Source organism: Stegodyphus dumicola, chromosome 9 (assembly GCF_044657685.1).
Source record: "Stegodyphus dumicola isolate Sdum_Otavi_A_Nest chromosome 9, ASM4465768v1".
Lineage (NCBI taxonomy): Eukaryota > Metazoa > Arthropoda > Arachnida > Araneae > Eresidae > Stegodyphus > Stegodyphus dumicola.
Window position 1 is genome coordinate 121219267 of NC_140776.1, and position 27929 is coordinate 121247195.

Sequence of the window (27929 nt, forward strand, 5' to 3'; positions counted from 1 at the left end):
TTTCAAATTGTGAACTTCAAATACATACAAGTAGACAACATAAGATTGCAATAATACAATCCGTAGGATGCTAAAATCCTTATTATTATGATATAATTTTAATTAAATTTGTGAGCTGTTTTAAAATATAAGTTGAATGGGTTTTTAAGGCCCGAATTGCCTACTTTTGTTATTGTTTACTTTAATTCTTATTTATTGTTATTTTAGTTATTATTCCTAGCTTCAGCAGTGACATCAGCATCTTGCTTAATATGATTCAGAATGGCGATGAAGAAAAAAAATGGAGAAAAAAGACGGGCGAAGAGAAAAAAAAAAAAAGTGGTGGGGGTATGGACGTGTAGCTGCTGTTTATGGTATTCTAAAAATACTAATTACGTAACCCATGTGCACATGTTCGGGTGCAGGACTACGTTATTCAGAATTGGACAGCCGTAGATACCGTCAGTATGTCAGTGCAGAGAACATAGATACATACATGCAGATTCTTGATTATTTAATTTCTTTAGAAATAAGAGCGATAATATCTGGTAGAAATAATTTGAAAAGAGACACGCCATTTATTGTGAACCGATACAAAATCCCATTTCGAGTCTAATAGCGCTTTCTAAGTTTAAAAAAAAAAAAAAATGTTATTTTTTAAAAAAGTATAATTCTATTATTTTTAACGCGGGTGATTTTAATTGCACATTATTTTTCTATTTAAAAAAAAATCAGCTAAAATTACTGATATGTTTATAAAATGCTGCGTACTCTGCATCAATTTTATGTGGATGAAAAAAAAAAAAAAAAAAAAAAAGATATTGTATTTAAAATATTTTAATATTTGGAATATCAAATAAAAACAGAAAATACATTATTAAGATCATCGAAATAAAAACACAAAACTTCGCGCTCATAAAACAATTATATAGATATTGAGCTTAAATTGTGTTTTATTTTGGGGCTATTTCGACATTTTAAAAGCACCTGACTCCTTATGGTATTTATCATTTTTTCACGTAAGCATATGCACAGTATAAACATTTTGTTAGTGCAGTGCAGTATTATAAAGCAAATTAATAAATCAAGTCGCTGTTCCAAATTAAAAGATAATCAAGAAGGTTTTGAGCGGAAAAGCCACTAAAGTAAACAAACTACTATTACCCTTCCAGTAAAGAATGTTTGTTGTGCGTGCGCGTGTGACCCTGTTGTTCGATTTGTGCCCAAGTGTCGTGTGCCAGTTTTCAGTAAACCTCGTTAACCATACTTATTATACGGATGCTGATTATACGGCTCAAAAACTGCTTATAAATAACTTATTTTCGGTACTATTTTAACAGTATCGGAAGCTCTTTCTTTCGGTATTTCTGTTGACTGGCTTCCTTCCAATGAGCTTTCTCGTTAGAACAGCAAAAATTAAAGCAAATAATATTTGGTAAATAAATTGGCAAAACGAAGAATCAGGAAGACATACATATATGCTCTTGCCAAAGGTTTCGGAGAAACGGCATCTTAGCCAACCAGATCATTACCAATCATGGAGCATTCCAAACTACATGAACAGATTCAAGTTAAAGGAAACGATTTGTAAATGTCAATGTGGACGTGATACAGCGGATGCAATTCATATGATAATTGAATGTCCAACCGTCTCGGCCAAACGACGAGAAATCTTCAATCAAACTCACCATTATTTGGTGAGGACCAGATACTCCATCTTCATGTTGACTGGCTTCTTTCGTGTTGGGAAACGTTAACTGGAATACTATGCGAAATAAACTGAAACAAAAGGATAGAAATTTATATTCGATTTAATAGCCTAAAAAGAAATGTTAATAAATCTCAGGCTGCCTTTTTGCGTAGAAGACTGCCATCTACCAGAAAGATCATCATGTAACGTGATTCTGAAGGTATCTTTCCCTATATCTGTGAGATTATTATTAACAGAGGAGTCTCGAAATGCACTTTTTGTTCGTATCACTTTTGTGTCCAAAAGACTTTTCAGTTGGTTATCACCAAATGTTATTGCCATGCATTATTTTTTTTAATTAAATAATGAAGAATCCGTATGTATGTATGCATCTCCTAAGAAACGACGGCACCTAAAGCCACCGAATTTTTAATACACGCAGTCCTTCATCCGGACATGGCTACCTCGCAAGCCGAATTTTGAATTTCAAATTTGTTTCTGGTTTTTCCTATATTTTGTACAAATTTAATGAATTTTTGTTCAAAACACTCAGCAATTTGAAAACAAGAAAGACAACACTGTTCGAAATCAAACATTTTTAATTTGTGCGCGTGTTTCAGTTTACATATTTGGCTATTTGAAAGCAATTCCTTCCACTGCCTTAAACAGAACACTTGTAAACTACACGCGCGTTGCCATTCACTAAAGCGTAAGCTGTTTAAATTTCAAATTTAATCTTCCTGTTACTGAGTAGCAAACCGAATGATTAAAAAACAATAAACGGAGTTCTTAAAAATATTTTTCTACTTCTTCATCAAATATGATTAAATTTGATTGATTTAAATAAAAATGCATTTAAATCATGAGATGTTTCATTAGAAATATTAAATAGTTTTATAAAATGACTCTAGTCGGACTCATTAAAATCATTACATACTTTTTACTTTTTTATGATAACTCTTTTAGGCGGCTGACCGTTCGAGCGGCTAGTTTTCAAAGAAATAATTAAGTGAATTAAAAAAAATATATACGGCAACTCTTCACACTCTATCGCGAATGTTAAGGATATGCTGTTTCTGCGATTTTGCTGTTAAATTTTATGTGGCATAAATGCAAAAAAAAGTGACATTAAATAATTTAAACACATAAAAAGTTAATAATAATAAGATTTAAAAAAAATTTATAAGTCATCTTAGTAAGAAAATTCAGCGTTGTGGTTGTTGTTGTCGTGTCCATATTGCTTGGAACAATAGTTGGCAGAGCCTACTCCGAACAGAGGTTGGACTTCTATTTTCCATCCCCAGTTTTTAGGGATTGTACCCCGGGGGGGGATCCGGAGGTCTCCCACTCTCTCCCACCAATCCACACGAGAGGATTTTCGGCTTGCCGCATATTTAGAATGCCGCCATGCCGCAATTTACCGACAATGCATTTACAAACATCCATGTCTTTTCCGGGATTCGAACCCGGGCCTTCGGTACCGTAGTTGGCTCGAGTTGATACAATGAACTGAAAAAAAGACTGAAAATAATAGAAAAATCTTTATGCCGGCACTTAACAATGTATCGGGAATTCAAAACATGTTGCTATGCTGTTTTTGAAAATTTTGTGAGTTTTGCTATTGATCTGTACGCCGCGTAATAATACAATTAAAATAACAAAAATAATTATATTAGCATGAGTTGAGTCCAACAGCAGACTGGTAACCAGCGATACTCAGTGAGAGTATTAACTCAAAAATATGTCCGAACGCCATCTCAGCCACTTTACATTCCGTTAAAAGTTTTCCGAAAACTTCCTTTTAGTTATCAAAACACAGCACTGCCGAGACAAATTCTGCACGAAACAGCCACGAGGTGCACGAAACCACAACTAATTGCGTGACACAATCCCCTTCCACCCCTTAAGAATTTCTCTGAAAATGGCGTGCCGCTAACCATCCTTAGTGACTGTCCCAGAACAAAAGAAGCTCCCATAAAACTGTCACTTTGAGGTGACGGAAATCACCACAAAGAGGTCTCATCTATTCTGCGGGCCCTCAGAAGAGCCTATAAATTAGCGCTAATGGCTCGTAAGCCCCTCGCTTCATTGTTCCCCACTGAGCAGATATAATAATCCTCTGTAGGATCGCTGGAAAAACAGAAAGGGGAGGGTCAGTCGTGGGAGGAAGAGCCCCAATAACTGCTCAAGATTCCAGCTATCTCCAAAATCATTTGTCACAAACATGGTTACAGAAATTGGAAAATTATGTTCTCTCCAGAAAATGGGCTGGGCCAGCCGTTTTTCGCAAAATATCCGGAGAAACTACACATACTCAGAATCATTAAATGTAGTTTCTCATTATTAGGGTAAAATGTCATGAAAAATCTGATGTGGCCACTACATGACATACACGCCTATTGAATTATATAATTTTTTTGCTGCACTTCATTTAAATTTATTTTCTCGAATTATTCGAACTTAATTAACCGATCCCTCGAAGCAAGTTGAAAATGGCATCTAAAGCTGCAAATTTTGAAATTAAATATCCCACCCAATTTTTGTCGTACGGGAGTCAAACTTCTTATAATTTAATTTTTTCGTAACGAGTATGTAACGTTCCCAAATATAAATATAGGAAAGCGGAGAGTAAATTAAAAGCTACATTTCGTTATTTGTCCAAAATTAGTTTTATTTATGTAACTTTACCAAATATAAATATAGGAAAGCGGAGTGTAAATTAAAACCTACATTTCGTTATTTGTCCAAAATTAGTTTTATTTTAAATCTGACATTGCCAAAACATGAATATTTTCGTGATTTAAAACACTTCTATAATTGAAAGTATATGACTACGGCCAATGATTGCGGAAAAAAAGGCGGGTAAACACTTTTAAATATATATTTTTTTGGTAGAGGCACGACTAGATTATAGCAATCCCATATACAAAATTACAACGTTCTACGGCTAATCAATTTTGAGTTATGGGAGATATGTACGTACATACGTATACACATCAAGGGAAAAAAATCGATTTTTAACCCAGTTTTAGACCTCTTTCACAGTCCGTTTTGGCAAAACAAAAGTCTTTTATTGCGTATAGTATTTAAATTTTATTTCTAATTTATTCTATTTTTAATAAACTAACTAAGCGATTTAAAAGCGAACAAGGAAGATTCATTTCATTTGTTATTAATTATTACGGGGATCCATGAAATTACAATAGCTGGATTCACTCAAATCATTATATTTATTTTTCTTTTTTTATAATAACCATTTTAGGCGGCTAGTTAAAAAAGGGGGAGATTTGAAACTTCTTTTAAAATTTTATTACTGCCCCTTGTTCTGTAAATCGCGTAACATAACTCATTTCCGGTCGTTCTCATCGTTTAACAGATGTGGTCAGATCTTTTTTTAAAACGCTATATATCACGAGTGTTAAATAAAATAGAAAATAATGTCTGCAAAGGTGACGTAAGAGCATTCTGAGAAGCAAAAAATGTCGTACTACCACCCTTACGCAACGTGGAAAACAGGAATTGGTGGGTGGCAGAAAATTGTCACCTTCAAGAAGGAATAACAATAAGTCAGAATTTCTTTAATGACATTTTGACAATAGCGAATATAGAAAGTTGAAAACATTTCATAATAACCACAAAAATTTTTATTTTAAAGATGAACGAATGCAATCAGCCATTTTGTTAAAATGAGAGAATGGAGCGGTTAAAAGTTAAACAAATAAATAATAAAGTTAAACTAATAAAACGGAAAATATATATAATCATTTTAACCAGTCCAGTTAGTGTAATTTCATAAAACTATTAAATAGTTCTAATAAGACATTTCATGATTTAACTGCATTTTATTTAAATCAACCCGATTGAAAAGTAGAAAAAATATTCATCCGAACTGCGTTTAGTGCTTTTCAGTCGTTTGGTTTGTTAATCAGTAACAGACAGATTAAATTTGAAAGTTAAGTATTTTATGCTTTACTCAGTGGCAACACGCTGGCTCTTGAAACAGAATAGAATTTTATTTCAGGCAGTGGCACACGTTGCTTTAAATAGTTGAGTTTGTTGATTAAAATTGAAAAATAAGTATCTTACATTTTACTCAATGGTAACAGTCTGGTGAGTGGAAATTAATTTGAAACAAATAAAATAATAATAATAAAAAAGAATTCGAAATTCAGGATTTGCGCTTCGAAGTGCACTTCAAGGCTTTGGGCGGAGGACTACGCGTATTCAGAATTCGTCGGCTCTAAGTGCCGTCGTTTTTCCACAATGTGAAGAACACATAGACCATCCATTGTTTAATTAATAAAAGTAAATATATAGTTTTTTTGTTTCATATACAGTTTCTTCTATTTAGATAAATTATGCCACCAATTATCAACAAAAGCTATCGCACGTCTTTCCGAAGAAAATAAATACTCGAAATTTGTTCGTATGGGAGTACGGACGTAGTCCTCCACCCGAACATATGCATCATAAAGCAGAAATTCCGAATTCGTCTTTTTAGCCCACAGGGGCAGTTTCGCCAGAAGGGCTATTAATTTCGTTTTGGCATTTTGCGCTGGTTCCCTATAAAGGGCGTTTCACTTTTCAGATTGTTGCCACCAAATATTACAGCCCTGCATTATACTTAAAGAAATAAAACAATAAAGAATCTATATGAATGTACACATGTTTCTCGCCCTGTGAAAAAACAACGGTACCAGATGCATCAAATTTTGAATAACGTAGTCCTCCACTCGAACATGGGCCCAAATTTGGAAATTATAATTTGCTTTATTACCCATTTCATTTTTCGTAAAACTTTAACGAATTTTGGATGAACAAACTCAACGATTTCAAAGCGATCAATGACAACATTATACGGGTAAAAGAAAAATGATCTCCAGCACTCGAGACTGTCGGAAATTCTAAAAATATGCTCTTTTAAAATTATTTTGTTATATTGTGACTTGAATTTTATGGTTTAAGCGCGAAGACCATGATATTTAATAAATAAACGTAACGCACAAAACGTTTAAAAAATACCCCTTTTGGGCGTAATATAAAATTTGAAAGGCTTCACTTTTTATTATTATTGTTGTTGTTGTTTATTTTACGTTTTGTACGAATTTGAGGAAATTTTGATTAACTAACTCCCCGATGAAAAGCAATGGTTGCTACTATGCAAAGTGTAAGATAATGATAAAACATTTCAAATTTACCCCCAAACTCAGCCAATTGAAAGAAATTTATTGCCACTCGGGAAAGTGCAAGATATTTGTGTTTCAAATTTAACCAACTAGAGTAAGTAATAATTTAAAAGGAATGTGTTACCATTTCCAAAATGAAATATTTATAACTTCTACCCGACAGTGAGTTGCTATTCCATAAAGGCGTACCTTATATAAATTTTCCTCCCCCAATTTAACCTGTTTGTTATTGATTAACAGACTACGCGATTTAAAAGCAGTAAACTTCAAGCGATTTAAAAACAAATATTTTTTTCCCGGCAACAATGACTTTTCTAGATGCCCAGTTTAACAACTGAAGAATCGCCATTTATAACTTTCGAGGAAAAGACCGTAATAATAAATCGCTGGACTTCTATTACGACCGATTATATGCAGTAACAGCTGCATATAATGTGGATTATAATTCTCGTATTTCAGTATTAGCAGTTAAATTTTTCCTTTCGTTCTAGAACGTTTGGTTGTTAAAGAGTTTTGTGGCATTAGTGTCAGAACAGATAGTTCAAATTTAGATGACATTTAACCAATTGTTTTTCTTCGTTGCGATTAAGGTCAGCACAGTCCGTCAGTATTTTTGGCCACCATTCATAGGAGTACCAATTAAATGAACAGTCGAAGACTCATCTCCTATATATATATAAAGAGAAAGAAAGAAAGAATGTTAAAAAAACATGATGAAATTATAAAATTAAAAACCAAATAAAATAAAAATAATAAAGAAAGCATTCATAAAATTTTCTTTCGCATAAAGAATACGTGAAGCAATGTCAGACCTTTTTTCAACATATTAACTAAGTTACAGTGATGAACCTTCTGTAACTTAGGACGACCGTGCACGGCACCAGATGATCTATATATCAGTGAAGTTGGCCGGCTTAGAGTCATGACACACATTGCTGATGTTTATTTATATTCTCAAAAATGTTGTTATGGTCGCGATTTTTGGGTTGTCATTATGTTAAGTCACGAAAATTTAATTCTATATGCATTTATAGAAATTACTTTTTAATTAAAAAAAATGAACAAACATTTTCCATCATTTTTAAAATTAAATAACTTACCTTTCATTTCAGAATAACGCTATACTGGGGGTTGAGTTATTCCACACAAAAATACAATTTTAATATTTGCCATTCCTGGATTTTAAAAAATTTATTGGGTATAAATTTTATTTTGCCTAGTATAATTTCAGAAATATAACTTTTAATTACTTAAAATTTTTATTAAATACTCATCTCTCTCGTTTAATGAAAGCGTTCTTACTTTATAAGGCATTTCTCCGGCCTTCTTAGCGTGCCTTCGTGGTGTAGCGGTCTGCACACCCGGCGCGTATTCGAGAGGTCTGCGGTTCGATTCCCCGCGAGGAACTGCTCATTTTTCATATTTTTCATGCTTCGAAATAACTTAATATCTCTACAACTTTATTAAACCAATTTTTTTTTTATTTTAAAAATGTTTCATGGCTAGAAAGTTTACAGATTAATCGATAATTCATTTTATTCAGTTTTTGTTCATTAAATTTTAAAAAAGGTATTACCCATTTTTATTTGTTTTATATTGTTTTTCCCCCCTTGAGGAAGTTTTAAAGCTTTATTATATATATGTGATGATTTGGAAATGCTGATTGCGTAGATAACAAAATAGTGACAAAATAGAGGGCGCTAACAGCGCTCGAATGATGTAGATAACTTTTGCTTACTTTAAAATTGAGTAACCAAACAAAACGAACTATGTAAACAGATGAAGAAGCGTAATAGTTGTTGCGAAGTATATAATTTGTGAATACTCCTGACTGATTGTAAGTAGAAAGTAAATTTGCTTTAAGATTTAGATTTTTTTGTACTTCGTTATGTAACATCTATGCAGAACACATATTAACTTGATTCCAGTGAAGTCAAATGCGCCCCAGCCTCCATGAACGTACATGGTCTGTGGTATCCATTCCTAAAATAAGGTAACCCTAGCCATACGCCATAAAATTAGAATCTCCTTCGAAGAAAGCTTAAATTTAGTAACAACACCTACATCCTTTTTCGTAGGATATTTAAGTCATCGGACGTCATCTATGTTTATTTTACAGCAAAAATGTTTTTAAACAATTGGCCAAAACAAGAAATTAAACAGCTCTCAAACTACAAAATTCCGTAACACCTACGGAATACTGCTTGAAAGTAGAGGTACTGGAAACTCCTCAACCCGTACAACAGGCGCGAGGAGGAAAAAAAAAATCTTATCTCTGTGTCTGGATCTCGTAACATCGCACCCGGAAGACCACAGCGAGATTCACGAAAAGTCTTCCAACCTCTGAACCGACTCCAGTCAAGCCTCCGCTGAAGATCATACGTCTACAAGTATAAACAACGCCAAGGAATTAAAGGCGAAGGTAATAAGTCAAGGTCTTCTATCCTGCCCCAAATACTTACTTACTGTCTTTTGGATTATCTTTCTTCCCCAGCCACAAAGGGGTGGCTTGTGTGAATTTGGGTAGAAACAGATAGTTGTTGTATATGAGCGTTTCTCCGCAAGGCGCCATGTCACAACGCAAATTGCGCATCTGAGATATCTGCAGAGTGGACTTAATTTCAGGACTTTTACACCTCTCGACACGTCCGTAAAAGTCGCCAGAGCTAAATTTTTCTGTTAATCGCAGCATATATTATCTTTCATGAATCTGTAAATAAAGAATTCTGAATTTACCAGGGAAACGCAATCGTGAATATATATATATATATATATATATATTCGCATTTAAGAGCACGGCCTTTAATTTCAATAGCTTTGAATCATATTATTATTATTATTATAATACAGAAGGTAAAGATTTCGATAAAGAATTTTTAAAAAAGTAAATCTTTTGGAATAAAAATTTCTGGCAACAGCTTATTATTTGAAATGAGAAACACGATTCGCTACTTTTAAATTTATTCTTCTTTCAACATAAACATGTAAACAAGCTGTGGATTAACGCTATGTTTCTGAATTTCTTGAGCATAAATATTCCTACTTCATAATTAAAAATCATCGTGAAAATGCACGTATTAAAATTTCTAACTACAAAGTAAGCAACGTTATTAATCGAAAAACCGTCAAACGTTACTTCTACAAGGTGTGACATCGTGAATTATCACAGACTTAAAGAATTAGTGATATATCAATCATTTATTTATATCACTATCACAACACACAAAGACACAGACTTAAATTTTAATTTGAACACATTTAGAGATATTAATAGATTTCCTAGCTAGTGACATGTTTAGAGACGACTAAAATGGGTCATAATGGCATCCGTCCTAGCTGACCTCAGTTGACGAAAAAATATCCACACTCAATTCGCTTGGCGGAGCTTCGAGTCTCTCTCTCTCCAAGACACAACGTCGAACAAGATCAGCCTGGCTGCCATATATAAAGTTATGGAATACTCTCTAGAGTTCGCGATCTGTCTAGGACTGTATACTTTGGTTATTTAATTACTATGAACTGGTTATTGCATTTTTTCTAATTATTCATCATAGTACATCTTGTGTTTTTACGCTATTTCGCACTGCATCACTACTGTGCTCAATAATGTTCACCGTGTTCAGAAATGGACGCCAGCTTCTGACACCTCTCTCAGGTCCGCGTTCACAAGATTCAGTCCTCACTCTGATTTGCCTGTGCACCTGAAGTGTCTCTGCCCGGAAACTTTTCTACCTGCTTCTTCCATCAATACATGCCGACACATCTGCCACCTAGCTCATTGTTTTTGCTCAGCTCTCTCAAAGCAAAGTGCTTCAATTCTTTGAACGTCCTGATATCTCGTTTGGAGAACTACTTCATGTAACTTCTCATCGCCATGCCCACAGCGGAGCTCATTTATGTGAACAGGTGAGTACTGCTATTGCAGTAGATAGCCTGCATAATCACACAAGTATCAAGGTCTAGAGTTCATTTCAATGAAAACTGCTCACCAGCAGCGCTGCATCAGCGATTTTTTTCCCATGTGTAACGTGTATACGAGCGAGTTTCTCATAAAAAGTCCTCCACGAAGCCATCTCTCCTTTTAGGCATATAATCCTAAAGTCCTTTGCCTTAATCAAATAAACCAATCTACATGGACAGAAGAATACCTGAAAAAACGTACGTAATGTTTTTAATGTTTATAAAATTAAATCGTTAGTAACAGCGCAAAATCTGCCTAAGCAGAAATCAAGTGCAAAATCTTTAAATACATCTGTAGCAACATTAAATAAAATAATAAATTGACACTGAAATACATTGTGACGCTGAATGAAGCATGAGTTTATCCAAATGACTGCAACAAAAAAAGTCTGTTTATTATCGAAATCGAACAGAAAAAAAAAAAAAATGTACAAACTTGGTTTGTCAATGCAGAGAAAGTTTCAGTAACAGGTTTATGGATGGTCGCAGAATTCTTTTACAATGAGGAATTAAAAATAAGAGGACAGGGAAAAAATGTTAAAATAAACTCAATATACTATCCAGAGAAAGTTTTACGCCCGATACTTACAGAAATTTCAGTTCTTTAATCCAGTCACTTACAAAGAATGAAACTTCATCAAGACAAAGCAACAGATCGTACTTCAAAAAATACCACTCCATTCCTTGAAAAAATGAATACTGATACAGGTATTGCGTACATACCTTTTCAATGCATTCCTGCAAAATCCCCTGTTTTTCACCTATGGAATGTTATGCTTTGGTCTCTTGAAAAGAGCTCTTCGTAAACTCAAACCCACCACGATGGATGGACTCGGGAGAATAGTGGATGAAAAATGGAAATCATAACCTTTGGAAATTTTGTGAAAAGCCATTCTATCATGGAAATCACAATGCAGAATTATAGCACAGAAAAAAGCCTATCACACTGAACATTTAAAATACGCTTTACATTTTAAACGTTAATTAAACGACCTCGAAATCGTTCTAAAAAGCGTAAACACCCCCTGCTTAATACGATTCAACGAATTTTTAACGAATATAAGTTTTTTATTCAAATGATTATGATTGCGTTCTGAGAACTGTTTTGATATTAATTTTAAGGTGAATGAGCTTTATTAAGGCATGAGTTGCCATCTTTAGTTACTATTTACTACTACTTTAGTTTGTAGGGTTACTCTTGTAACTAGAAGTTAAGTCCTGCTGACCCTACTAGAAAAGACAGCCAGTTATTGCTACGTCTTAAATAGCCCCAAAGTACTGAAGAAAGTTTAAACTAAATAACCTTTCTATTTTAATCTAAAATCAACATAAAGCCACAATTTCTACTACAGCAAAACCACCACTTGTGGCTACTTAAATTACGTTGATACGTAGTCTAATACATATTGTTACATATTTTTCTTCACGTACGTAAGGGTTCGTGCATTTGGAGTGAATAACGACGACACTTGATGAAGTATCAAATCACACTTTATTGGCCAGTATTCTTCAAGACAGATCCAAAATCACGTTTTACAGTTGTCGAAGATCTACTATAAACACGCTGGAACAATTAGCGACACAGCCTTCAGGTTATCGGGCTATAACGGTAGAGACAGCTTCACCAGAGTACAGCTCCCGACTCTGCTCGGTCGTTCCTGGAACTCTACGTATTCTCGAGACTCTCCACGCTACAACTCGCGATGCAGTCAACGATACACTAGAGTTCAGCTCCCGACTCGGTTCGGTCGTTCTCGGAGGTCAGCATACTCTAAGATGAAACTCGACGATGCACTCGACGACAAACTCGGCACTAGACTTCGAGACACTCGCTCTTAACTGCCTTGACTAGGCACTCAGTGACTGACTATCAACTCGATTGACTCCGCACTGACTGACTGTCCGCGTACGAGTAGGGTTTATTTAGCTTTTGGCTTAGTTCGAGAATATTCTGGGCTAAACTAGTATGAATTCGTTTCAGAAGGTTCTCCCTCCGTCTATGACATATCGCCAATTTTGCGGCCAAATGGGCGACTTCTCGCCAAAAGTGGCAACCCTCCCTTCCCTTGCCATTTTCTTGCAACCCTATACACGCTTTGCGGGGAAGCTATCTTACTGCGGCTGGACATTTTGTAGCAATACGGTAGTATAAGAAATAAAGCTGATTCAAAGTATATTTTACTGGCGCACAAGTTTAAAGCATCGGCTGGCGAAAATTCGAAGGCCGGAATATCACTTTTAATCAAAGCTGGCGGAAATTAATATAAGCAGACGCGATGTTCAGATGTTCTCTCGCCTAAAGGTTCAAAACCCTCAGCTTAAATACACTCATTCTGATAAAGGATATGGAAAGGAGAAGTTAGTAAAGAGTAAAATTACAATGAAAGGTTATTTAACACAACATAACTTATAAGTTGTTATTTCTAGCGTTAGCAGTGCCATCAGCCTTTTGTTAATATGATTAAAAAAAAAGTGTGAATAGAGAAAAAAAAATGTGTGTGACGTGGACGTACTTTGCTGATCAATGCTTACGTTTACTAGTAATGTTTTCGAAAATGAGACTAATCGAAATTATCGGAGAGATCATTCAGTAATAAAAAAAATTTTAGTTCTCTACGTGCACTCGACGAGTTAGCACCAATATTAACACATCCAAAAAATTATTCGAAACAGTGTGTGTGTGATTATGGCAAAGCCTCGAGGGCTATCTGCCTAAGGGGAGGGATGCCTTCGTGGAGGACTTTCTAGGGGAAACTGGCTCGTATACACGTTACACATGGGGAAAACCACGAAAACGCCCATGCAGCCAGCCCGTTCGAGGGATTCGAACCTCGGACCGAACTACCAGTGTTCAGCAACTTTACCGCTCGGCCGCTGGTGGGCTCTATTCGAAACCGATCATTCGGAATTGGAAACAATTGACATGACACATGAACATTCGTTGGTCATTTTAATTTAAATAATTATTCAATTCGTTAGAGAATCGAAGGTTTATTGGTAAAAAATAAAATAAAAACCTCCTGTTTGACTCCAGTACAACACAAATAGGCCGAGACAATTAATTTCAAAATTTACGTGATGTCGTTTCCAAAGTGCCACAAGAGAAATAAATAAATTAGAATAGTTCGAATTTCACTTTTTACCTCTTTGTCATTAATTGCTATTCTTTTGCGATTTTTTACTGCGTAACATTCTTTAATTTATAATTTTGCATTTGGCACTCCGAAGGAATATCGACAAAAGTAACTTATAAGTTTCTTAACGCTAAGAACAAACATGTTATTAATATTTTCATGAATTTTTTTCTTTAAAATCATATTTAAATAATCATACAAAAATTTCAATAAACTAGAAAGATTTTAAATTTATGAAAATAATGTTACTAACTGTGTGCCAATACTGAAGCTAGTAGTGGTTTCTAGAACACGAATATTATAACGTTCTACGAATAAAATCTGCATCTTGAAAATTATTATATAGATCAATATTTTTCATGACTATCTGCATAAAAAAGCTTGTCACTAAATTTATTAATATCAGAAGCCTTTTTAAACTAATACTAATTTTTTATAGGTGCAATAAAAACATTCGAGGATGGCCCTTGAATGAATTCTCCAACTTTAAAACGAACTATCCATCGTTAGGAACAAGAAAATTTCAGCGTCAGTTTTTGCAGTAAGGGAGTCACACTTTATATATTTTTTGCCCCAGATGCGCTATTAGCTTCGAAATTCGTTTTCTGTCCGTATCACACTTTCGCCTGAATTACTTTTCAAACTGCTGACACCAAACGTTATCGCGATGTAGTATTAAAAAATAGCAATGAAGAATTTATATGTATATATTTATTTTTCTCGCATTGGGAAAAACAACGGCAACAGCACCCTATGAACAATAAAACATTTTTATTTCCGGCGCGCCAGACTGTTGCTATTCAGCAAAATATAAGGTACTTATCTTTAAATTTTAATCTACAAATTCAGCTATTTTAAAACAATGTGTTGTTCAACATTATACTTATTATCTCCACGCAACAGTGTGTGGCCATTCACGTAAAACGTAAGATATTACCTTTCAAATTTACTCTTTCTGTTACAGAGTAGCAAACGAAGTATATTAATTCAAAAGCAAAAAATGCATTTTCAAAATTAAATGTTTTAAAAATTAATTTAAACGTCTTAAAAATACTTTTTCGTCCGTTTAATCTGGCTTATTTAAATAAAAATGCATTTAAATCATGGGATATCTATTTAGAAATGTTAAACATTTTTATAAAATGACACTGTCTGGATTCATCAAAATCAACCTATAGCATTTTTTTTATAACTCCTTTAGGCGGCTGATCGCTTGAGCGACTAGTTTTCATTGAAATAGCAATAATAATATAGTGGAAATAAAAATAAAAAAAATTAGGACAACCCCTAACAGTCTATCGGGAATACTAAAGATACGTTGTTTTTAAATATTTCGCTTTTGAATTTGATGTGGCGTAAGTACGCAGGAAATGATGCTTAATAATAAAGGTGAAACAGCAAACCCCCCCCCCTTCCCGAAAAAAAAAAGCAGGATTGAGTCCAAGAACAGATTGGTAACCAGCGATATTCAGCGAGAACATTAAAAAAAACCTTAGCAAATCTTATAGTGCGACGTTAAAATCTAAATCCTTTCAGATATACTTTCTTTCACTTTATTTCTTATAACTGTTACAAAATTTTCTTAATTATAAGTACTGGGAGAACGTTAAGTATAACATAAAAAGTTAGATTCGTATATTTTATAAGATTGATTCTTTTTTAAATTTGTAGTGTTCCTTCCTTTTATCTATTAACTAAATGTAAAGGAACCTAGTGAACTACTCAACGGATAATCGCTCAAGTCCAGAAACAGAAACGTAGAGCTCAAGAAAGGTTAATTACCTTTTAATGCTCAAACTAAAGGTGTACAGTCGGTCCTTTCTCAGGACGTTCCACAAAGCCTCCACTTGGGCTTAAACTCAAAAATAAAAATAAAAAAATAATAATAAATAAATAAAAAATAAATAAATAAATAAAACTTAACTAATGACTAACTAAAAAGATTTAGCCGAAGCTAACACAGATCTAACTAGTTGGCTCCTAAATATCGAATTAGCTAGCGAAGCTATCAAGGGCCCGTAATACGGCCGAGCGTAGTAGCAGCTTAGAGAGACTTGGTCACAAGGCAAACGCGCGCTGGTCAGAAATACTACTCCTACTCATATGCATTAAACGAGATTCTAAAAACACATTCTGGGAGGAAATTTATAAGCTGAAATTAGGAGAGATAGGAAAGGATCTTTAATTTCAAGATAACTGTTACAAATTTGGATAAATCTTACAAATTTAAGCAACAATTTAATTTTCCTAATGTTTTATAAATTTAAAAGTAGGATTTTGCGCATGTATTTATACAGTATGCGATGTTTATGCACATAAAAGTCCGCAGCAGTATGCAATGTGTTATTGAGCTTCCGCGAGCGCTAGGGAATCGATACATAGTCTATTATTCTTCTTTTCAGTTCTGTGAAATCCAGCATGGCAGTAGAAGATCGTAGAACATAGTCTCGTAGTTAGCCATTATAATATCCCAAACATTTCATAAGAATAAAAATTAAGTATAAATAATTGACAATTGGCGTATTAATACATACATTAAACCACAAAGTAACGCAGAATAACATAATCTAAATTAAGATGCAATTAATTAATTAATTTGTCATCCGTTATAAGTTCTCAGCTACAGCAGAAAGATTGCAACTCAACAAGGGGAAAAATTCGACTCAACATAGAAAAAATTGCTCGAGCAGTTGAACATTTATGTTCTAATTATTTTCATTATTTATTATTTACGGCCTAAATAACATCTGCATTTATTCAGAGAAGAACAAAAATTAGCAGGCAGAAATGGAATCATATAATGCAGTTGTTACTGCAAATTACATCATCTATCGGATTAAATTCATTTAGCGTGCCATTAGCGTAATTAAAAGGTGGGGGAAATTTTCATTTATTTTAGCTCTTTAATAAAAAAAAAGAAAGAGAGAGGGAGAGAGAGAAGGCTAAAGCCACAGGCAGTGTCACATATAAGTCTGACGAAGAAACTTATTTTTTTCAATTAATTATTAATGTCTTTACTATCCGTACAGAAACTTCCAATTTATCAATGCACAGAAAATTCATTTTTTGTCAAAGCTTCGGCTTGTAATTCGGGTAATGACAGACATACAAGCAGAAAACGTTTAGTTCTTTTTCCAATAAATTTTTTCGATAAATATTTAATTTGATTTGATTAATTACGGAAAAATATCTCCTATTTTTGAAAAATAGGTGACATACGTTTTAATACCTTCTTCTTCTCTCTGCCTCCCAGTTTTTTGAATTAAATAAATATAGACGAAAACAAAGCATCAACTTGACTTTTTAAATTAGGCAAAACAAATCTTTCAATAACAATCTATTTTTAAACCGCTTTCAAGGGAATCCTAAAAATGTGTTTCTTTTTCAAATAGAAATACCGTTATATTTCCCAAAAATGCTCGAATGCTGTTTTTTACATTAAATTTCGGAAGGTTTGGAGGAGAGAGTATTACAAAAAAATACTGCAAAATATAAATCCTTAAAAATTCTTTTAACGTTGTTTAAATATAATTTATTTACGACGATATTTTATAAGCAAGGCCCGGATTTCGATGACCTAAAAATTCACTGAAAAATCATTAAAACTGAGAAGTCATTAAAAATTATCATTCACAGTGAAAATTCATTAAAAAAAGCCGGAAAATGTACTCAAAAATGCCCTTAAAAATAAAAACAAATTGCCCCTCAAATTAAAAAATAATAATATATAAAAGAACTCAATTGCCTAACACTGACAAATGAACTAAAACTCATATAATTATGCATACCTGTCAATAGAATTTTATTTTTAATTCCAAATTTTCGGCCTTGCACAGATATACGAGAATAGCACAGAATTATTAAGAGCTTCTTGATATTTTCCAAAGACAAAGATCTTCTGTTGTCAGTATATAAACTGCTGTATAATGAGAAACTTCCCTCGACATGCAGTGATGCAGTTATTGGAGCATACTTGAAAAAATAAAATTTCATCACTTACCGTTAACTCCTTTTCGCTTTCAAAAGAATCTGCCTCTCCTGTCAATGTGAGAGATATTTCCACGCACGCAGTGTGGAAGGTCATAGTTTTTAGTCAAAACACCGTTGAATTTAGGAAACGCAGTGTTTGAAATTTTGTATTTGGCCTATTTTAAAACGTTGCCTAATTTATCACTGCGATTTATTGCATCAACAAGCTTCATATTTTGCTATTGTAAGGAATTAATAGCTGAAATGAGGATCTGAAACTGGATCTGATGTACGCAAGATTGCAGTTCGGTCTGTGAAGAAAGATTCGATGCAATTAGAATCAAGCGGCATCCGCAATACAGCTTTTCACAACTGACTTCGCAGTTTGAGATTTTTCACTATCGTGCATGCACGCGTTGAGCCACATATTTTTTAGTTTGATTTCTAGAATATGCCTCAAAATGCTCTGAAATAGCCCTAAAAAAATCTGAAAAATGCTCTAAAAACTTAAAAAGTGATGTAGAGACATTAGGTATTTTTTTGGAAGCAGGAGATGTGAAAAATGAGCAACGCCTTCGCCGGGAATCGAACCACGGACTTTTGGAATGCGCGCCCAGCGTGCAAACCATCACACCACGAAGGCACGCTAAGAAGGCGGTAGAATATACCTTATATATTCTCCTTTTAAAGGGCGAGTTTATCGAAATACCTTATATACTCCCCTTTTAAAGGGCGAGTGGGGTTTTTAGGGCACCCAATCGCCAAATCCTGGGTGTGGAGAATCCTCCACCACCCTTTTAGTTCGGGCGCCACTGTAGAAACATTAGGCTAATTGAAAGCAGGAAAAATGAAAAATGAGCAACGTTTTCGCCGGGAACCGAACCACGGACCTCTGGAATACGCGTCCAGCGTGCAGACCACCACACCACGAAGGCATGCTAAGAAGACGGGAGAAATACCTTATAGTGCTTTAAAAGAGCTAAAAATGAAACAAAAATAATGCACGTGTCAAGAAAATCCAGGCCTTTGTTATAGGAAGAACTTCTATTTAACATCAATAAAATTAGTTTTACATACGAAAATTTTATTTCATCTTCACTACTAAGATAGTTCTTCCCACAAACAACAATTCGAAATCGATGCTCCACCGTGAGAACAGACCACCTGTTGCACCCAACGATTTATCGCTTCTCAATTTCGCGCAAGAAAAAATTTGCCAAGTCAGCGCAGAATAAGGAAACCATCTATTCGCCCCCTCCTCTCTCTCTATCGCAATCTTGTAGGGAAACCTTTAAGGATGTTTGCACAATACTTTGCTTCAGAGTTTTGTTTCGTGTCTCTAGTTTTTTGTATCTTATTGGTTTTGTCATTTGGTTTTTTTACCATCGGAACGCGATGAAGGAAAGACTTAAGACTAACATCTATTCACATCCCTACAACTTTGCAAAAATCCAACTACTTGTCAGAACATCAATCTAGTCTCAGATTACCAGAATACTGTGGTGTAGCTAGATGGAGCAGCCCGCTCCGGGCGGCATATTTTTAGGGGCGGCATTTTTCATATGAAACTTTATTTTATAGGAGTCAACGAATTGTCGAGAGAGGTGAAGAATAATAAGATTTTAAATTGCCATACATAACTCAATCCAGGAGAAAAAAAAAAAAAGGTTTTTACACTAGATAAAAGTATTTGAAGGACAGCTACATACTTTTGTTATAGTACTTTCTTTATTTCTTCGAAACTTTTGAATGAAAAATGCTATAAACTGATCAGTATTCACCTTTACGAAATGTTAAGTGCTATCATTTTTTTTTTTAATTCGCTATAGTATTTACATTTGGGATATAATTGGATGAAAGCGTCCGGATTTGCTCCAGATATCTTCACCCGGTGCGAGAGCACCGGTTGCAACACACTCTGGAGCGGGCCCTGCATATATACTCATTATCAGTATAGATTTATCTATTATTAGTATATAAATCTATTATCAGTATTACCATTATCAATATAGATTTATCTATTATCACTATAGATTTATCTATACTGATAACAGGTAGATAGATGATAACAGATAACATTTTGATAGATATATAACAGATAGAATGATAATACGATCATTATCAGTATAGTATTATCATTATCAGTATAGATTTATCTATTATCAGTATAAATTTCTCATTACTATTATTATTATTTTTTAAAAATACATGGCATGGATAACATTTGGAGTCAACAATTTGAAACGTGTTTCGACCACAGAAAAGATACGGACAAAAAGGGAGTTTCAAGACTAATGGCATTTCTGCTGCTAATATTACTGCGAAAACCCAGTAGAAAGAAATCGCTTCGGCCCAAATAAAACGCTAATATTCAAGCAAACTAACTGACCCATACTGAACTCTATTCAAATATGCATCCCTCATATTTTGGTTCAAAGCTAGACGAATTTTTCTTCCACTCACTGTTATCTTGAATACGGGGTCGCACGTTTTTATGATTTCCTGACCTTCGCCAGGATGGCCAACAGAGATGCCCTTGGAAGTTAGCTTCTTTTTCTTTGGCGTTCTTGTAAATTTCGCAGAGATCTGGCCGAAAAACATCTGCAGAAATTTTAAGAGACGGAGGCGTCATAACAACATGTGGTGCATGCGCAAAACAATCGTCAAGGCCGTATTTTTCCGAATAAAATAGCTTAGTTTAAAAACAAGATATTTCTTTCTGGAACGAAAATAGTAAATAAGCGCATATATTCATTAAACTGGACGGTTACATACCGAACAGGGATACAGATATGTGATTCTTAATCTTTCTTTCTTTACTTATTTTATTTTATTTTATTTTTAATTTATTTATTTTTTGCAGTAGATCGTCATATCCTTCATTTTGAGTCAACTGAGGAATGACTCAAACGATACAATAGATTTGGCTAACAAGTGACCCCCCCCCCCCAAAAAAAGGATAAATCATTATAGATAAATATAGTAATTTGAAAATCCAATTCATAAAAACTAACACATCGAGTAATTCTACAACGCGGTGTGGATATTAGATGTGCTCAACGCCATTTTAAATATTTTTTATTAATTTAAAATACCTTAATCAGTCTTCTTGAATTAAAAAAAGAAAAAGATAGAAATAACGAGAAAAGAAACCCGAAAGGGGTTCATATTTCAACACTCGCCCGAAAAGGCACTTTTTAAATTTTAATATGGTTTTTCGTACGGATTATCGATAGAGATAATCCAGGTAGAATAGCGAAACATTTTGTAGGATATTACACAAATATGCGTTAAACGAACATGAGAACGTTGCATATCTTCCGTATATTTAAAAAATGAGAAAATATGTAATGTTTTTAATTAGATCTATCATAAGTTCAGTCATTTTTGTTGAAATCAATCCGATTAAAAAGCAAAAAATTAATATTTTTAAGATATACATTTGTTGTTTTTAAATAATTTAGTTCGATAACTAATAACACACATATTAAATATGAAAGAATAATATGTAACATTTTTCCGAATGGCAACAGGTTAGAAAGAAAAGTGAAAAGGCAAAATCGTGTTTCGAGATTAACAGCCCTTTTGGACTAAAAAAAAAAAAAAAAAAACTATATTCTAATGAGCTGCATCTAGATTTAGCTTAGTTTGTTTAAATCTGAAAGATAAGAATCTTACATTTTGCCAAAGGTCAACAGACTCGAATAAAAAGTGAAAAAACGCAAAATCATGTTTTCAGACTAATAGCCCTTTTGGGCTTTAAAATATCTGAAAGGATTCGGATTTTAACATCGCAAGTGTTTTTTTACACTCTCGCCGCGCTCGCAGTTCACCAGTCTGCTCTTAGACTCACTCCTGCTAATACGACCTCCCCCCTTTTTTTAAAAAAATTTATTATTAAGCATCTTTTTTCTTCGTACTTTCGTCAAAAAATTGAACAGTAAAATCACAAAATTTTTAAAAGCCGCCTATACTTACGTTTCCCGATACAGTGTAAAGTTGTAAGGATTTTAAATTTTACTAACGTTTGTTTTATTTTAAAACTTTACTGCCCTTTCTTATTTTCCACTTCCGGTCAGAATAAACGTGGTTAGTTTTAGTATGCAAACTGTTAAGTATTTAAGTAGTGGCTTATAGCCAAGAAGGAATTAGAGAGAGAGGGACTTCTCGCCACCTTATTTCACGCGCGCTTTACAAGTCAGTTGCTGTGACGCCTTTAAGGCCAGAAATTTCAGTCCTCTTGATATTGAATACGTATTGTAGTTTTCCCGCATTCTGCGTACTACATACGTAAAGGTCTAAAAGGCCAATCTTAGCTTACTAATCTTTGTAAAGTATTTGAGTTTAGCTCTTATTTAAATTTAGTTAGTTTGTAGTTCTTATCTTTTATGTTTCAGACCATAAGTACTGGTCTTTGTATCCCGAAGTGCGGGAGCAGCTGTAAACTGTGAAGAATAAAGGGTAGTTAAACCCTTCCCACTTGTGTTGCATCTTTTACGTTTTTAGGACATAGTTTTTAGTAAACTCCCTGTTCTTACTCAGGACTCCAACAGGTTTGCCAAAATGATTAGAAGAAATAGTAGTCCTAATAAAGTGTTGCTGTACATTCATATATATTTTTTAAAGCCTTTTCTAGGGTCATCTTGTCGACATCCAGTTTTCTTAACAAAATGACCTACACAATTTATTTTCGTCTTTTAAACTTTATTATTAGACACCACTTTCTTAACACTTAACACCATATAAAGTTCAACAATAAAATCCCAAAATTTCTAAAAGCAGCCTTTATGTAGAACTCTCGTTACACTATTAAATTTTGGCATTATTTTTTTAAAGTAATTTCTGAGTTCTCCTTTCAATGTTCAATTTTCTTAGGAAATTCCACAGATTTTTTTCTCTTATTAACATTTCGTCTTTTTAACTTGATTCAACGATTGATTAACATTTCGTAAATTCTATATAATGACAAATCAGCAAAGTATGAAATACATCTCCAGCTCGTTTTGATTTCAAATATGCATACATTTAATATGTTCATACATAATACATATATTTAATACATTCATTCCAGAATTTCATAAATTTCAAACATTTGCATGTTTTTTTAAATAAGAAAGGCATAAATTTTGTTTTTGTACAACTTTCATTTATCTATACGTAGAGTAAAAGTTTTTTTTAATGGTATTCTTTTACTTTTACTTTTTTTTTTTTTTTCAAAATAACATTTGTATTTTCGAGCGTTATTGCATCTTTTTTCATACTTTGCCTAAATAGCATTTGTCATTCTACAGAATACCTAGGTATTATGTATATACAATGCCTAGGGAAAGTATATAATAATTCTCATATTTCATACTTTGCCTAAAAATGCCAGGCAGTCTATAAAATGCCTATGTATTATATAAAAATAATGGCGGGTCATACATTACCGGTAACATTAATATTACGAAGTATTTTTATTGGAATGTCAGTTTCTATTAAAGAAATATTGTTATGTTCTCATTGTAACCGCATCCTTCAGAAATTAAATGATTTGCATAATTTTCCCCTCTCGGTTTTCGGAGGATAAAATTAGCAGGTAAAAAAAAGGGGGGAAATATGGTAAGAAATACGGTATTTAAATAACAAATAAATTATTTAAATAATGTAATAAAAATCAGATATCTAAATTTTTATTAAAAAAAGAGCAGAATCCCTAAAAATTGTTCCAAGAACTCGGGTTCTGCGAATCTAGTTTGAATATGACTGGAAGAACCCCATTTGTAGTTCAGATATCCTTTTATACATAGATGTGTTCTAGTTCTTTTGGAACAGGATGATTAACTAAATGTATACCGCTTTGGGGATTTAAATGTGAAAAAAAAAATGAAAATTAAAAAAAAAAAAAAAATATTACAATTTCTGCGCGAATGTAAACTTCTCATGATAAAATTAAATTACAGTCAAATTCTGCGACCTAATTAAGTTTCTAGTTTTTCAACTTGGGCACAGGACGTAAAATAAATTAAGAAAGATCGATGAGCGTAGGGAGTGGCAAATTGTAACCAATTAAAAAGCAAAGATTAATCAATACGGAAGAACTTAACATGGTAGGTGCAGATTATCGATTAATCGTTATTTTTATCAATTGTGCTGATAAACGTAGCGCTATTTCTCTAATGATTTTTCTCGGTTTTCTGGATGCAGCAATGGGTTTACCTAAATGACTGGAATGAAAAAAGGTCTATTTATTATCGAAAACGAAGACAAAAGACGTAAAATCCTGGTTCCATCAATGCAAAGAATGTTTCAGCGAGGGGTTTATAATTGTCGCAGGATTCTCTTACAACAAGAAAGTAAAAATATGAAGAATGAAAAAAATTATAGTATGTCGAATTAATCTTGAAATTAATTCGACATACTATGAAGTTTTACGCCTGAAGTTTAAAAAAGGAATTATATTTTTTTAAAATTCTAATGTCTTTCCAAGAGTGAAACTTCATCAAGACAAAGCAACATGTCATACTTCGAAACGCACCACTGCATTCCATGTAAAAATGGAGACTGATACAGGTGTTGCATACAGACCTCTTGAACGTATTCCCGAGAAGTCCCCTAAAGTTTCATTTATGGACATCGCACTTTCAATCTCTGGAAAAGAGCTCTTTCTAAGCGTAAACCCGCCACAAATTTGCCTCTGAAAAGTAGTGGAACAGGAATAGAAATCAATAATACCCCTGGCTGGTAGTTCGGTCCGAGGTTCGAATCCCGCGAACGGGCTGGCTGCATGGGCGTTTTCGTGGTTTTCCCCATGTGTAACGTGTATACGAGCCAGTTTCCCTTAGAAAGTCCTCCACGAAGGCATCCCTCCTCTTAGGCAAATAGCCCTCGAGGCTTTGCCATAATCACACACACACACACACACAATAATACCCCTGGACATTTTACGAAAAACTTTCTTCTGTCGTGAAATCGCGAAGCAGACTCCCAGTTGAGAAAAAAAAGGCTGATCGAACATTTAAAAACATATTCTTTACACTTTAAATATTAATTAAACGGCCCGAACTTGTTAAAATAATGTGTAAACACCCTCTGTAGTAAAGTCTGAAAAACGGCGCTAATAGCCTCGACGCACGATTATCACACAAGTTCAATTCGTGAGAAAGCGCGATATCGGTGCAATGCGATAAAATGATGAAGCATGTCTTTATTAGTTTGCTCAATGCTCAAAATCTGAGTCAAATAAATACTCACTTCAAGTGAAATCATAATTATGCCATGGTTACACTTCGCGAGTAGTGGTGAACGACTGCATGTTTCTCATAACAATCAAATAAAAAATAACCCAAGTAAACAGTAGCTCTTTGAGCGAAATGGTCGGGAAGCCCGACAGTGACTGTAATTAAAAAAGAAGATAAGTGAGCAAAAAATAACCAAAGAGAAGAGGCCAAAAACCTTGACCCAAATCAGATGGAGTTCTTTTCTCTCACGACTTCGAAAGCTTTCACGTGCCGCCAATTTTCGTGATCGAAGTGACAACAAGTAAAGCTTCTTGATTTCTGGTTTTATTTATCATTTTCCCGATTCTCCTTCGCTACTAAGCTATTTCATTTATTGTGGGTGCTAACAAGAAGACACGTAACTGAATGATGGATCAGAGTCATCGATTATGTTAGTAGGGAAAAAGAGTGGTGTTATCGGCACTACTTTAACAGAGCACTGGAAATTCTTCCCTGTATGTGCACTGGCCATCAAAATTAAAGCATAATAACAGAAATAAAACGTAGCTGATACTTAATGAAAAATTATTAATAGAAATTTGCATTAATTAACATAAATTATAATGTTTGGCAGTTGATTATTCGCAAAAATCATTGATCAAGTCTTGTGGAATTGTACTCCACTCTTCTAAAAGTGCACTTTTCAGCACCTGGAAGGTCCGGTCAGGAATATGGCGCTCTGAAATTCGGCGCCGTAAGGCATCCCATATATCTCAATCGGGTTAACTTGGGTGAGTAGGGTAAACAATTCATTCCACTGATATCATCTGTGTGCAAGTATTCTGACACCACATATGTTCCATGAGCCCGAGCATTGTCATCCATTAGCAAAAACTCTAAGCTAACAGCACCTCTAAATAATCTAACTTTGGGTTCCAGTGCCTCATCCACATATCTCCGAGCGGTTACAAAACCTCTTTGCAATATATGCAGATGGGTGCAGCAATTTGTCGTGATTCCTCCCCAAACCATTAATAAACCATACTTCTCTCCAGATCAAAACACGTCTAGAATTATTGTTCAGACTATATCTGGACTCGTCAGTAAATAATACTCATACAAAGTCGTCTTGGCTCCGCTGAACATGATGATGGCACCAGTTTAAACGGGCCTCTCTGGAAACTGGAGAGAATGGGACACAAATTATTGGTTTTCTTCCATACAGTGTAACCTCGTTAACCCTCTTTGCAGCAGGAAAACAGCTAATTCGAGTTCCTATGGTAGCCTGAAGGTCTATTCTAAAATTCTCTATATCTAAAAACAAATCTCTTGTAGTCGCTTCGAGGTTTCTTCGAGCCGACGACAGAAAACGGTCTTCTGATGCATTTGTTGCTTTTGGTCGCCCTTGATCAGGCTGTCTATCAACTGATCCAGTACTTAAAAAGAGGCTCCCAACTCTTGATATGACACTTTGATCAAATCTTAAACGACCTCCATTTATGTTTCACCTTCCACGATTCTACCAGTTATTCGCCACTTTTCAACTCCTTAAATGATGCCTTTGAGCCATATTGATCACTCTCAGAAACCACATTCAGTTTAAAAAACATTAGAGACCGGAATTCTAAGATGCGTTCATAGCGCACCCCCATTTTAAATCACCGAATTTGTATGCGTGGAAGTGTAATTTTGTGTTCAATTGTATTTCACTAACACAAATAATTACAGCTTTGTGTATTGGTTGCAACATTAACTTAGCGAGCATATTTTTCCTGTTTATCTTTTAATTTTGATGACCTGTCTATTTACACATTTAAAAATAGACTTTAAAGAAATTAAATTTATTTAAAAGAAATTTTTAAAAGACAAATGTACATTTTGCTATTTACCTAGTCTTAATTAATCATATCATAAAGGTGTGGCTGAACAATTTGCTTTAGGAAGAGCTTGGGAACAGCTGATTTTAAAATACACCACAGTTCGAGAAGGTATGCCAGTAAATCCTTGCCGAACGCGGAGACTAGGTCATCAACGCATTGCGCATAAGACAAAATCGCAAAGTTAACTTTCTACGGGAAAAAAGGGTTAGGTTTGGTTCAGATTAAGAACGTTAAGTATAATTTATACAAATATAAATATTAATGTACTTAAAATGGAAAAATGAAATAAATATTAACTGAAAGAATTCCTGTACTGCTTAATAAAGCGTACATGGTACAATCGCTTTTTTAAATTGTTGGTGCTTTTTTGCTCGGGGCAATGTCTGACGCAACGTATTGAACGTTTCGCAGTAAGGAGTGCAAAGTTTTTCAATACCTGTCGTGAAGTGACCTCTTCTTTCTTCATATGGGTCACTCTACGCTACAAAACCAGACAGTTCCTGTGCCTTTCTAACAATTCGTTTAACTTTTTATATGTTAGAAGCTCTTTCTCATGTTCACTATGCTTGCTTTCACCATGGGCTGGTGTTTGCTATAAGATCATCCAGTTCTTCATTTGGCATTTCACCACTGTCATTCTCAGCTAATTCTTCAATTCCTCTTTCTTCCATATCTGAAAATCCTTCGCCGTCTATTGCTTTTGCAATTTGTACGATTTCCTTGGCTTCATTTTTAATTGACGGAAATCATTTAAAATAGTTGAGAGATTCTGGCAAGCGTTGATGTCAGCAAGTATTCATTGTTGATGAATTTACTTGTCCTCACGCGAGTTTAACTATTTCTATGCAGTGTTTTATGTCCAGTTGCTTCCAAAATGCTAATCATTTCTTATGTCGTGCTTTCTTTCATTTAATGCTTTATTTGTAGAAATG

The 27929-nt window shown here is 34.2% G+C and overlaps 1 protein-coding gene across 2 annotated transcripts in view; it reads right to left on the bottom strand.

Moving 5' to 3' along the window:
- The window catches only part of LOC118203258 (uncharacterized), a 289744-nt gene that overhangs the window by 186792 nt on the left and 75023 nt on the right, over window positions 1-27929 (bottom strand). The window lies entirely within an intron of this gene.